At 40.8% G+C, this 12396-nt stretch overlaps 1 long non-coding RNA gene across 2 annotated transcripts; it reads right to left on the bottom strand.

Moving 5' to 3' along the window:
- Positions 1 to 769: 769 nt before the first annotated feature.
- Positions 770 to 12115, bottom strand: LOC110916201. 2 transcript variants are annotated; one of them, XR_004883685.1, is made up of 4 exons: positions 12052 to 12115; positions 11895 to 11946; positions 1043 to 1071; positions 770 to 841 (listed from the first exon to the last, which is right to left on the bottom strand). It is a non-coding gene; the product is annotated as an uncharacterized LOC110916201 (long non-coding RNA). The 2 variants fall into 2 exon arrangements; XR_004883684.1 differs by lacking the exon at positions 770 to 841 and having other exon boundaries at positions 901 to 1071.
- Between the last annotated feature and the right edge of the window lie 281 nt (positions 12116 to 12396).

Below are 12396 nucleotides of genomic sequence, written 5' to 3'. Positions count from 1 at the left end.
CTTCATCTCCAATTTTCCTAATAATATCATAGTACCAAATGACTCCGGAATTTCTTGGACTTGTAGTCCCTTCAAGGAGGTGAAAAATTAAGTTTGCCAATTGTAATCGCGGTAAAAACAAACACCGTCTACACTTGTTTCTAGTTTTAATGACAAGAACCAATTACACCATATTGAGATAGAAGAAAGGATTATCTTCAAGAGTGATTAGACCTTCAGGGATCTCCTTTTCCAGCAAACTAGTGTTAGTAAAAGCCACCATTGACTTTGTTTTCTACTGCCACCTGTGATTAGACCTTCAGGGACCTCCTTTTCCAGCAAACTGATCATCTTTCCATGTAGAAGTCAGCATAGGCTCACTCAGCATGTTCACATTGTTAGCATAGTATTGTTGTACCATATTGGTCCCAATGCACCAGCATAAGGATCAAAACCTAACATCCCATTGTTGGCTAAAGTCCACGCATGAGCCAGAATCTCAGTCTGGGCATGGGCTTGAGACAGGCCCTGAAAATCAGCTTGAGCCTACATAACATATGCACAAATACATACAATATACATAACATAGGCTGCGATGTGGTCACAGGCTGCAGAGGCGCCCGTGTGGCTTGGTACAGGTCAGGAACCGATGACCATGAAGGTCCATCAGCATAAAACGACCCGGACTCACCATGATGCTGACGTGGATCAGTTCCTCTTCGAAGTTTCTGCTGGGGTTGTTCGGGAGATTCACTATGATACTGCTGAGAACCACCCCGATCTTCCAAGTGTCTTCTTTGACCGCGGCTACCTTGACCGAAACCAGCCTCATGGGGCTCAGGACTTTCCTCGCCACTGGAACCTTCACTCCTTTTCTGCCGGGGTCGTTCGGAAGATCCGCTACGATACTGCCAGGAGCGACCACAATCATCACCCCTTCGATCCCAGCGACTACTTATACATGACTGTCCACCACCCTGGTAACCATCATGCCGCCTTTGACCACGGCTACCTTGACCGGAACCAACCTCCCCGGGCTCAGGACTTTCCTCTCCACTGGAACCTTCAGTCGCCCCCTTACCATTATGATTACTACAACAAACAAAAACAATCTCCCATTAACAAAATCCACAGTTATTTGTATTATATAAAATAATTTTTAAAGCTAATTTATCACAAGAGATATATGCAGTTTACACAAACACTTGTAAGAATTAATTAAAAAGAGAAAAGTTACTAATTAATAACCATTGACATAAACAGAAAAATATTATCTAACATCAGATGATTAATGTGTTAATGCACTTTTGGTGATAAGTGCAAGTCTTCCAATATTTAGGGTCTTTATTGTACATGTGCTCAAAGTTAGTCCCAAGATGTTCCTAGGGACAATTGTCCAAGTTTTATGGATGATTTCCTTAGTCAGAGTTTTATGTATAGGACTAAGGTCAGAGTTTTGTTTATGTAGCTTTTGTCTGAGTTTTGTCTAGGCAAAAGGTCTGAGCTTTGTGCTATTTGTTTTGTCCGGGCTTTCTAGTTAGTCTTGAAAGTCCGGGTTTCACCTTGTATATATAACTTTATATGGAATAGACAAGGTAACGATTTCTGTGTGAATTTCTGTGCCCTAATCATTGTGTTTTGTCTGGCGGCTGCTTTGTGTGAGTGACGTCATTCTTCTTCATCAAGAATACTCAGTGTATTCTTGATTTCTCTCTCAAATCCTTGCATTCTAGTGTTTCATCTGCAGTGGTTGATCATCAGGTGGATTCCGCACACCTGTTGGTTGCTTTAGCTGAGTGAGATCTTGGATTAGGGGGCCTTACAAGTGGTATCAGAGCTGAGTCCTCCGAAATTTTTAAAGTTCTGTGATTGTTGTCTGTCCGAGTTTTGAAGCTGTTTTTGCTCCGAGTTTTAGTATCATATATATGTCCGAGTTTTAACCGGTTTAAAAAACAAGGGGCTCCGAGGTTTTCAGTCTGCTCTGTTTGTCCGAGGTTTGACTTCTCAATAGTCAAGCAGTCATCTGCCCGAGGTTCTTTGACAGCAAAAACATTTTAGTCAAAACGTGTTTGTTCCGAGTTTCACTGAAATAACTTGCATTCCGAGTTTCAAACTGTCAAGCTTTCATACAGACAGTGCGTTTTTAAAACAGTCCGATGATTATCTTGATCCGAGTTGTAAACTTTTAATTATTCAGCGTTTTTAAAATCCCGAAGTTTAACAGTTACTCGGAACAACTCTAACAGTTCCGAAGTTTTTATTTTCAAACGAAAGGTCCGAGTTCTTAGTCCGAATTATTTCTTTTTAGTTCCGAATTTTACAATCTTTTAACAGTTCTATTCTGTAAAAAATGTTCCGATGTTTTAAGTCAGTTTTCCGGCTCCGAGGTTTGAAAAGGATTGCAGTTCCGAGTATTGAATCATTTAGTTCCGAGTTTTGACCCTGTGTTTGTACGAGTTTTACAGCAAAACAGTTTGGTCCGAATTTTTCAACAAAATTTTGTTCCGATGTTTAACTGTTACTCCAGGTATGACTGTTGCAGGTTTGACTGTTGCCCCCAAGGTTAACTATTGAAGGATATTCTTGCACATTTTCCAAAGTGTTAACTGTGTGTGTTAACTGTGTGTTTTGTCTATGTGACAGAAATTTTTGCCCGGAGTTGAATATTGATGTTTACTATGTGTAAACTAAATGATTAACTTCTTTAACTGTTCGACCACTATAACTGATGCATGTGTTTGGTTTTTTTGTTTTCAACAGAAATGGCAGAACAACCTCGTCCGATTCGTGAGTTCCATCGGAATCATAATCAAATTGCCTTGCTAAACGTGAACGTTGGTGGTGGAGCGGAATATGCTGATATTTTTCGTTTTCTTCGAAATTCAAGAATTGGTTTCGCGATTTCAGAAAATATTCACCAAGTGCAAGCATATATTGATGATTTTTGGCGTACGGCTCGGACTGTTGATGATACTATCGAAGCTACTGTTTCTGGAAGTTCTATTGTTATCACGGAGGCAGTTATTCGTGCGACTCTCCGTTTTGGTGACTTAGATCATGGTAAAACGTGCTATGTGCGTCAAATACGAGAACGGGGAGTTAGATCTTTCGGCTATGCTGGTTCTTTTGATAAAAAGGAGATCTACAAGGCCATGTTTCTTGGGCAGTGGAGATTCTTCTTTCATGTGTTGATGCAGTGTTTGTCTCCACGAAAATCGGGAACTGATACAATGGGTAATGATCTTGTGTCTGGAATGATTGGGTTAACTTACAACCAGCCATACAATTTCTCTCTAATGATTCTCCAAGCTCTCAAACACCAGATCGGTCTGAAGGCAAATGATAAGCGATTGATGATTTTGTATCCTCGATTTCTTTGTCTTATTTTTCGACATTTGTTGCCGAATCTTTCATTCGAAGGAACTTTGCCTGCCTACGCTCTAGCACCAATGCCTAGTCGTATTTTCACTGATTGTGCCAAAGTTAACAAGTCCACAAGGACTGATGCACGTCCAGTTCCGACTCCCTTGTGTGGTGTTATTCTTCAAGACAACTACAATCCAGAAATTGATTCGAAGTGGTTAAACATTAGAGATGGTATTGATCAAATCTTAAATCTTAGTTGGAGATGCTCAAGAGCCCGTGGCTGTTCAACCTCAGGTTGATCTTCAACAACCACCGGCTGCTATTTCGGAACCTGAACCTGTTCAAGAGCCAGTGAATTCTGAACCAGTTGTTGTTGCTTCTATTCAAGAAGCTGTGCCTGTTCAAGCTCCAGTCTCTACGTCTTCGGCAACAGGGGTTGCTGTAGAAACTGATGATGTGATTTTAGAGCTTGATGCTGCTTTAGAAGCGTGTCCGTCCTCCCGTACAGTTGACAAAGGGAAACGGCCTACGGAGGAAGTTATTGTGGATTAATTGATTGATCATATGCCATCCGAAAAACAATATCTTCGTTTAGTAATGAAAGAACTTCAAAATCGTCTTCCACCCCCCGAAAGAAGAAAGCTTGAGTTATTTCGAGCGAGGGTTGCTTCTCTCGGTCCCTCTTCCGATTGGAGTATTCGCCTAGCTAGATGGAATGACAAAACAAATGATCTAGATTCCATTGTGTATAGCTCGTCTTCTGATGATGATGATGAGGACCGTCAACGCCCTGTTTCTGATACGGTTCGTGTCCTAGTTCCTTTCAGGGCATATAAGCGACAACGTGTCGCTGTTTCGGATCTTCAGTCTTCTAAGTCTTCTAGTCCGATGGTTGCCTCAGTCACAGTTACATCCAGTTCTGCTCCACCATCAGACTCAAGAGGTCTTCTTAATATGGAGTTATCTATAGCTCCCCCGTCACTGTCTTCCTCGCTTCCATTTCCTTCCTTTGTGGAAGCTACCAGTGTAGTCACCTCTTATCAACCGGTAACGCCGATTATGTCGTCTCCAATTCCTGTAGTACCGCTATTTGAGTCGTTAGCATCTCAAACGGGTACGGGAAATTTGTTTGCCTTATCAGGAAGTTCCTCTCTGCCAGTGCAACCTAGTACTCTCACTAATTTGCCAGCATCATCAGAGTCACGTCAAGCAGGTCCGAAGGTCGCTTACGGTCGGAATCCGCCAGCAGTGCGACCAAAGAAAGGTTCTTTGCGTCCTCCAGTGACACCATCCTCAGGTCCTAGGCCATCCAGGACACAGCCGTCTGGCTCAAGACCGCCTGCTCCTAGATCTCCTACAGTTTCTGCTTCGAGACCATCCAGTTCAGGTAAAGAGCAGAACTTTCAGGTTTTTGTTCGTGGCAAGTTTCAGGAGGCAGCCAAGGTCATGGTTCTACACAAGAATCAGATCTCTAAGCAGCAGAAAGAAATTGCTCTCTTGAAGAAAAAGGATGCAGAGCGAGACCAGCAGATGGCACAACTTTTTCGTCTAACCAAGGATCAGAGCGTTCAGTTGGGTAAGTTCATAACCCAAGATGCCTCGACGGCTGCTCGACAACAGACCTTGGTTAGCACTACGGATCGGCTTCTCGGGATTGTGACAGATCTCGTATCACTCCTTGCTGCTCAGGGGGAGATTTCGGCTTCGGATTTTCAGGTTCAGGCTAAGTGCAAGATGGATGAACTAAAGAAAATCAGAGAAGATCTTGACAAGGACAAGGATCCCAACGCGTCGAAGCAGGGGGAGCAGTCAAGGAGCGCACGTGCTCGTGAAGCTGCAACTCCGGCCCATGTTGAGGGGGAGTCCTTAGGTGCAGCTGCAGGGGGAGATAAGGGCCCTGCAGAGGCTGATGCTGAATTGGTTTTGGGAGCTGGTGAAGTGGTTGAGGAAACGTTTGAAGATTGGCGAACAGACGACGACTTGGCTGGCAAGTTCAGTTTCATTGAGACTGCGAAAGGGAAGACAATTGAGTATGAGTCCTTACCGGTCAACAGCGATATTATCAGAAGCTTTGTGTTTGGCGTTGAAATGCCTGAAGAAATCTTCAACCCAATACGAATTCCCGAAGAAGTCAGTGTGGCAGCTCGCAGATGGTTTAGGGATCTTCCAGATGATACTCAAAGGAAGAGGTACTTATCCACAAAAGGTGAGTACTCGAGACAAATTCGAAGTTGGGATTTCGACGAGCAGCACGGCTTGGTAATGATCAAAAGGACCGATGGGGTTCAGTACTTCAGGCCTAGGGCTAAGGATCTTCAGACTCTTCCAGCACGTGATCTTCATCACATTGCTCAACTCGATCTCAACAACCATACAAACGTGGCTAGTATCAGAGGATTGATTCCTCATCTGGTTGCTGAGAGTCGTGAGAGCAAGTGGAAGCTGTTCAAGCCAGCAGTCGGTCAAGGAGTTAAGTATCTAAATAAGTTCACTGGTAAAGATGAATGGAAAGTGGTTTACCCTCCATCAAGTTGCCTTCGTAAAATACCTATGCGAACGTTCGATCTCGATAAGTTCGATAAAATAGGTTATTGGTATCTCAATGGGAAGACTGGGGAAGCCGTGATTACTGAAAAGAATTTGACGGAGGAGATTGCTAAGATTCTGGATCCAATTTGGCTTGCCAACCTTAGAGAAGCTCACTTGAAGAAGCTTCGGCGCCTGCCCCTAAAATACAATGAAGAAGATCGTGTTCTTGCGGACCAGTTCATCAAGGTGGTCCAGTTCTGTGTGAAGAACAAGGTCTGGGCAGGAAGCAACTTTTCAAAGAGGGTTTGAAGATCTCAAGTTCAATGAAGACCATGCACTGATCAAGGGGGAGTCTGTTAATGCACTTTTGGTGATAAGTGCAAGTCTTCCAATATTTAGGGTCTTTATTGTACATGTGCTCAAAGTTAGTCCCAAGATGTTCCTAGGGACAATTGTCCAAGTTTTATGGATGATTTCCTTAGTCAGAGTTTTATGTATAGGACTAAGGTCAGAGTTTTGTTTATGTAGCTTTTGTCTGAGTTTTGTCTAGGCAAAAGGTCTGAGCTTTGTGCTATTTGTTTTGTCCGGGCTTTCTAGTTAGTCTTGAAAGTCCGGGTTTCACCTTGTATATATAACTTTATATGGAATAGACAAGGTAACGATTTCTGTGTGAATTTCTGTGCCCTAATCATTGTGTTTTGTCTGGCGGCTGCTTTGTGTGAGTGACGTCATTCTTCTTCATCAAGAATACTTAGTGTATTCTGTTGATGCAGATTTTGTGTCCGATGCTTGTCGAATAGATTAGTTACTATTTTACGCTGAATTTGTAATAGTTAGTGAAACGGTCTATCGAACGTGTATAGACCCGCTCGTTTGAAGTGGTCAAACGAGAGGGTTATTCGTTTGACCGTGTGGGTTTTGCTAGACAAAGATTATGGTTGTATAATGTTTGTGTCGAAGGATAAGGCATCGAAGGATTGTGTATATCCTTCGATGAGCTCGAAAGATATCCATCGATAGATGAAGATGGACCTCGAAGGATATGTCATCCTTCGAGGTATATATGTATCTTTCGATAGCTGGATGATCGACAGATGATCTATCGATCGGTCAGTTTGATCCTTCGACCATACAACCTGTGTTGGGTATAAATACCAACACTTTGTCATTTGCAAACCTAAGAGAGTGTAAGAGAGTGAGAGGAGGTTTGAGACCTCACCGGGAGAGATCACCACTTGGTCTCTCCCCGGATGTATACTCCTTTGGTATTAGTTCGGTTCTCATGTAATCGGGCCGACTTGTAATGTTTTACTACCGGATTAATACAAAGTTGTTTGTTTATCATCTCTAATCTCTTCCGTCTTTGAACATAATCATGAAAATCACGGTTTCGGTCCTGAAACCCGGACCTACAATTGGTATCAGAGCCATGGTGCCCGATTTAGTAAATCTAACCGTTTACTAAGTCACTTGTGCTCTAGATCTGTGATTTTTGTGCTTTTTATTCAAGATGTAAAAATGGTGAAAATCAAGAAAAATTCAGATCTGGACCCGAATATTCAGATCTGTGCTGAAACGAGTGTTGGGTTTTTATGTTTTTCACCTAAACATTCAAGTTATCATCATCAAAAACTGTATACAAAGTGTTTTCATCAAATCTGCAGATTTACACAGAGGCTGTGTTCTTGATGTTCTTGGCAGCTTCATGTTTCGAAAGATGTAAAGGATGCTCGAAAGATCAAACTGATTTCCAAAGGTCATCTCAGCAGAATCGAAAGATCATCTGTTTTTCGAAAGGTCATCTTTCTGTTTCGAAGGGTCATCCCAACTGATTTCGAAGGGTCATCCCAACTGACTTCGAAGGGTCATCTTGAGGTTTTCGAAGGGTCATCCTTTCTTGTCGAAGGATCCAGTTCAAAAGATCAACTATTCTGTTCTGTTTCGAAAGATCCTAGTCTTCAACAACCAACAACTTCGAAAGATCAACTATTCTGTTCTGTTTCGAAAGATCCTAATCTTCAACAACCAACAACTTCGAAAGATCAACTATTCTGTTTTGAAAGATCATAATCTTCAACAACTTCGAAAGATCCAACATATTTCGAAGGATCCAGTTGATGTGTGTATCGAAGAAGAAGGTTTGAGAGTCTGATGTTGGCTGATGTTGATGTCTGCGTACAAGGTGGATGTCGACACCTTTTAGTTTGGCAGATAGGGTTTTTGTTGGGCCTACCTTGAATGAACTTAATGGATGAAGGTGGGCCAGGATTTCGATGGGTTCATTTGAATCAAGTGGGCTGTGAATACTTATGAAAATTGGACCAAAGTTAAAGGTTTATTTTTAAGTGTTGGGCCAGTTTTGTAACAAAGTCCAATTCGCATGTGGTCTCAATGTATTTAGTTGTTTGGGCTTTGCTAATCACATGTTATGGGTCGCCAATTTAAAAAAAAAAAAAAAGGAAACTGGGGCGACATAAATGATGTAAAGGCAACAACTAATATAATTATTATGGTGGAGACTTTGGACATATAGAAAGTCAAGACTGGCCAAAATGAATTCTGATGAGGCCCAAGTCTTCACAACATACAACAAGCCCAAAATTGTGAAAAGATTCTCGTTGGTGATAGAAGCTGCACATGAAGACATAGCATATGTGTAAAATTTCTATTGGACCACAAAATGGGGGTTGGGTGTTCGCGAAGATTATGTGAACCGTGCTTCTATTTTTCAACGCCAAATTCATACGAATTTGGGAGCGCGCGGGATGATGCGGCATGATGAAAACAAGAGATGATGAAAACTTGATTTTTGAAAAATGTGGGGTAGTCTCGGTTACCGATGAAAACGTCAAAAATGGTGACGTGACTACTATGGGCCAAAAACAACACGGTATGTTCACTTCCGCACGTCAATATTTATGATTGTTACCGGTTATTCGGAAATGTTCGAAAGCATTTTGTTTATTGTCATATTCTCGCATTTGAAAACGAACGTATGAACCTGGAATGTCTATACCGGTCCTAACGAGTTCACAAAGTCTTTGGAGGGATACAAGTCGGATCCTACGGGGTACTAGGCGAAATTTCTTTATCAACTAGAATATGCAACGAAGAAATATTTTTGTTTATTGTCATATTCTTGCATTTGGTAACGAATGAATGAACCTAGAATGTCAATACCTGTCCTAACGAGTTCACAAAGTCTTTGGAGGGATACAAGTCGGATCCTACGGGGTACTAGGGGACGTTCTTATTCAACTAGAATATGCAAAGAAGAAAGTCGTTTTCGTGATTTTTCGGAACCGAGAACATTCAATGAAGATTGATGACAGTTCCGCTCAGTGGAGGGAATTGGTGAACAGTTGAAGATAAATTCTACTCAGTGGAGAGAATTTGTTATGTGAAATTGACGACAGTTTCTTTGAAGTGGAAAGAATCTGTTAAGGTTTAGAGATTTTACCAAAGAAATGGGGGGATAAAAATTTTCATATGTTGAATTTCTTCGGTAAATTTCTAAACGCAATCACAGGTGGTAGAGTTTGTGATTTTCTGGTGATACAAACGGTTCTGCGTGGAATGTTTTGCACAGACACATATTTGAGGATTTTAATTAATTCTCCAGCCAGCGTGAAGAGTTTTTCACGGAAACATACAGGTATCTAAAGTCGACAGTAGTTTTAAAGCGCTGTTTATTGAAGACCTGGGGGAATCTTTATGGAAGTTGATAGTTCAAGGCTGAAGACCTGCAGGATTCGGTTTTGGGTTTGATGTTTCTTTGGGATTTTACAGGGATCTGGGGGTAACTCAATTCGTTGAGTTTGCAAACGATGTACTTGGTCAAGCTGACTTCCTGAGTACTGATGCTGAAGATCCGTAGTGCATTACGTGGTCAACTTCACAAAGGCGAGACAATGAGATCTGGATGTAGTTCAACTAAGCGTGCCGTTTGGTTGAGCTTGCAAGGGATACACTTGGTCTAGCTGACTTTCCTGAGTGTTGATGCTGAAGATTAAAGTGCATTACTTGGTCGATTCCACAAAGACGGTTTACAGAAGACAGTTCACCAGAAATCTCTATCAATGTAGTATGCTTGAAGATCAAGACTTGATGCAGTTTTTAAAGAATGGAACCCTTATCAAATGCCGGTTGGAGTATTGGAAGATCAGCGGAAGATCGGTCAATTGAGCCTTTTGAGGAAATTGCACAACACCCAACACGGATACGCGTACTTTGAGGGGGAAATATTATACAAGGAGCATCAAGATACTACTTACCTGGATCATCGGTCAAGGGGGAATTTGTTAACACAGAGAAGATGAATACTTGACTGAAGATCGATTGCAGTTGCATTTTCAGCATTCGACAGCAACGGACAAGGGGGAATTTGTAGATGCAGATTTTGTGTCCGATGCTTGTCGAATAGATTAGTTATTATTTTACGCTGAATTTGTAATAGTTAGTGAAACGGTCTATCGAACGTGTATAGACCCGCTCGTTTGAAGTGGTCAAACGAGAGGGTTATTCGTTTGACCGTGTGGGTTTTGCTAGACAAAGATTATGGTTGTATAATGTTTGTGTCGAAGGATAAGGCATCGAAGGATTGTGTATATCCTTCGATGAGCTCGAAAGATATCCATCGATAGATGAAGATGGACCTCGAAGGATATGTCATCCTTCGAGGTATATATGTATCTTTCGATAGCTGGATGATCGACAGATGATCTATCGATCGGTCAGTTTGATCCTTCGACCATACAACCTGTGTTGGGTATAAATACCAACACTTTGTCATTTGCAAACCTAAGAGAGTGTAAGAGAGTGAGAGGAGGTTTGAGACCTCACCGGGAGAGATCACCACTTGGTCTCTCCCCGGATGTATACTCCTTTGGTATTAGTTCGGTTCTCATGTAATCGGGCCGACTTGTAATGTTTTACTACCGGATTAATACAAAGTTGTTTGTTTATCATCTCTAATCTCTTCCGTCTTTGAACATAATCATGAAAATCACGGTTTCGGTCCTGAAACCCGGACCTACATATTCTTGATTTCTCTCTCAAATCCTTGCATTCTAGTGTTTCATCTGCAGTGGTTGATCATCAGGTGGATTCCGCACACCTGTTGGTTGCTTTAGCTGAGTGAGATCTTGGATTAGGAGGCCTTACATAATGTATATATCAACATCATATAACATCCATAACATATATGAATAATATATAAAATAATCTTTAAAACTAATGAATCACAAGATACATATACAGAATTACTAAAAAAATATAAAAAAATACTATTTAATAACCATTAATAATCTAAAAACAGAATTATATTATCAGACATCAGATGATTGATGCGTACATCATACAACACACAACATATACTAATAATATATATCACAATGTTTAAGATTAATAAACTACAAGAGATATATACAGAATTACTTATCAAAAAAAGGATTACCAATAAATGGCCATCAATACACTAAAAACAGAACTATATCAACAAACATCAGATGATTAATGTACACATCATACAACACACATAGCATATATCAATAGTAAATTAACTTTTTTTGTCGAAAATCAATCACTGTTGTATTTAACAATCAATTAAAATCCCTCTGGAAGATCGAGCCCTTTCGACTTAACTATCTATGGATTCAAACATAGAAAACCAACACTGCATTCAAGCAAGAGAAACCTACCATCTACCGAAACTAAGATATATTATACTGTGAAATGGTGGTGAAGATCTTAAATGGACGGTAATGGTGATTAATCGCAACTCTGAAAGCAGCAGAGAAACACAAGTAAAACCTATAATATTACTGAAAACAAAACAATCTCTAATGTGGTCTGTTTGGATTAAATTAAGCACCAGCAAAATCAACAGGAAGATCAACAACATCTCAACAAAATCTATAGTCATTTGCAACAGATCTAAAAGGTAGTTGAACTGAAATTTCAGAAATGTAGAGTTTAACGTTACCATGTGCAGTCAGATTGCACGGGATACTTGTTATAACCTATGAATTCTCAACATGTTATGATCGAGTAACATGTACGTTCTTCAGTTCCCTGCATGATTAAACCGAATACAAGTAAGAAAACCGAAAGCTTATGAAAAAAACAGAACTGGAAATCTCGTCACAATAATAATAGCAAACAAGATTGAAGGTTTACCCTGAGATCACGTCGCCTCTTTTCCTCTAACATTGTTAATGATCGTTACCAGCTAGGGTTCTGTAAGGCGGCACTAGCTGAAAAAGATACGTCTGTCGAATTGTTGAAAAATAGGTTTTTATGGTTGTGCGTGGTATGGGTAAGGTGTGAAATTTACTATTCTACCCCCTCCATTTTACATTTTGTTTTAGTCTTGTTCATTAATATATACTAGTGGGGTGCCCGCACGTTGCAGCGGGAATCACAACACTGCGGTTGGTGATTTTAAGGATGTACACAAGTTGTTGTTCAGTTTAGTTTTGAGCCACAAACACAACCATAACTAAAACTTTTGATTAAGGTATT

The sequence above is a fragment of the Helianthus annuus genome, chromosome 16 (assembly GCF_002127325.2).
Source record: "Helianthus annuus cultivar XRQ/B chromosome 16, HanXRQr2.0-SUNRISE, whole genome shotgun sequence".
NCBI lineage: Eukaryota > Viridiplantae > Streptophyta > Magnoliopsida > Asterales > Asteraceae > Helianthus > Helianthus annuus.
This window is presented reverse-complemented; position numbering and strand designations above follow the sequence as displayed.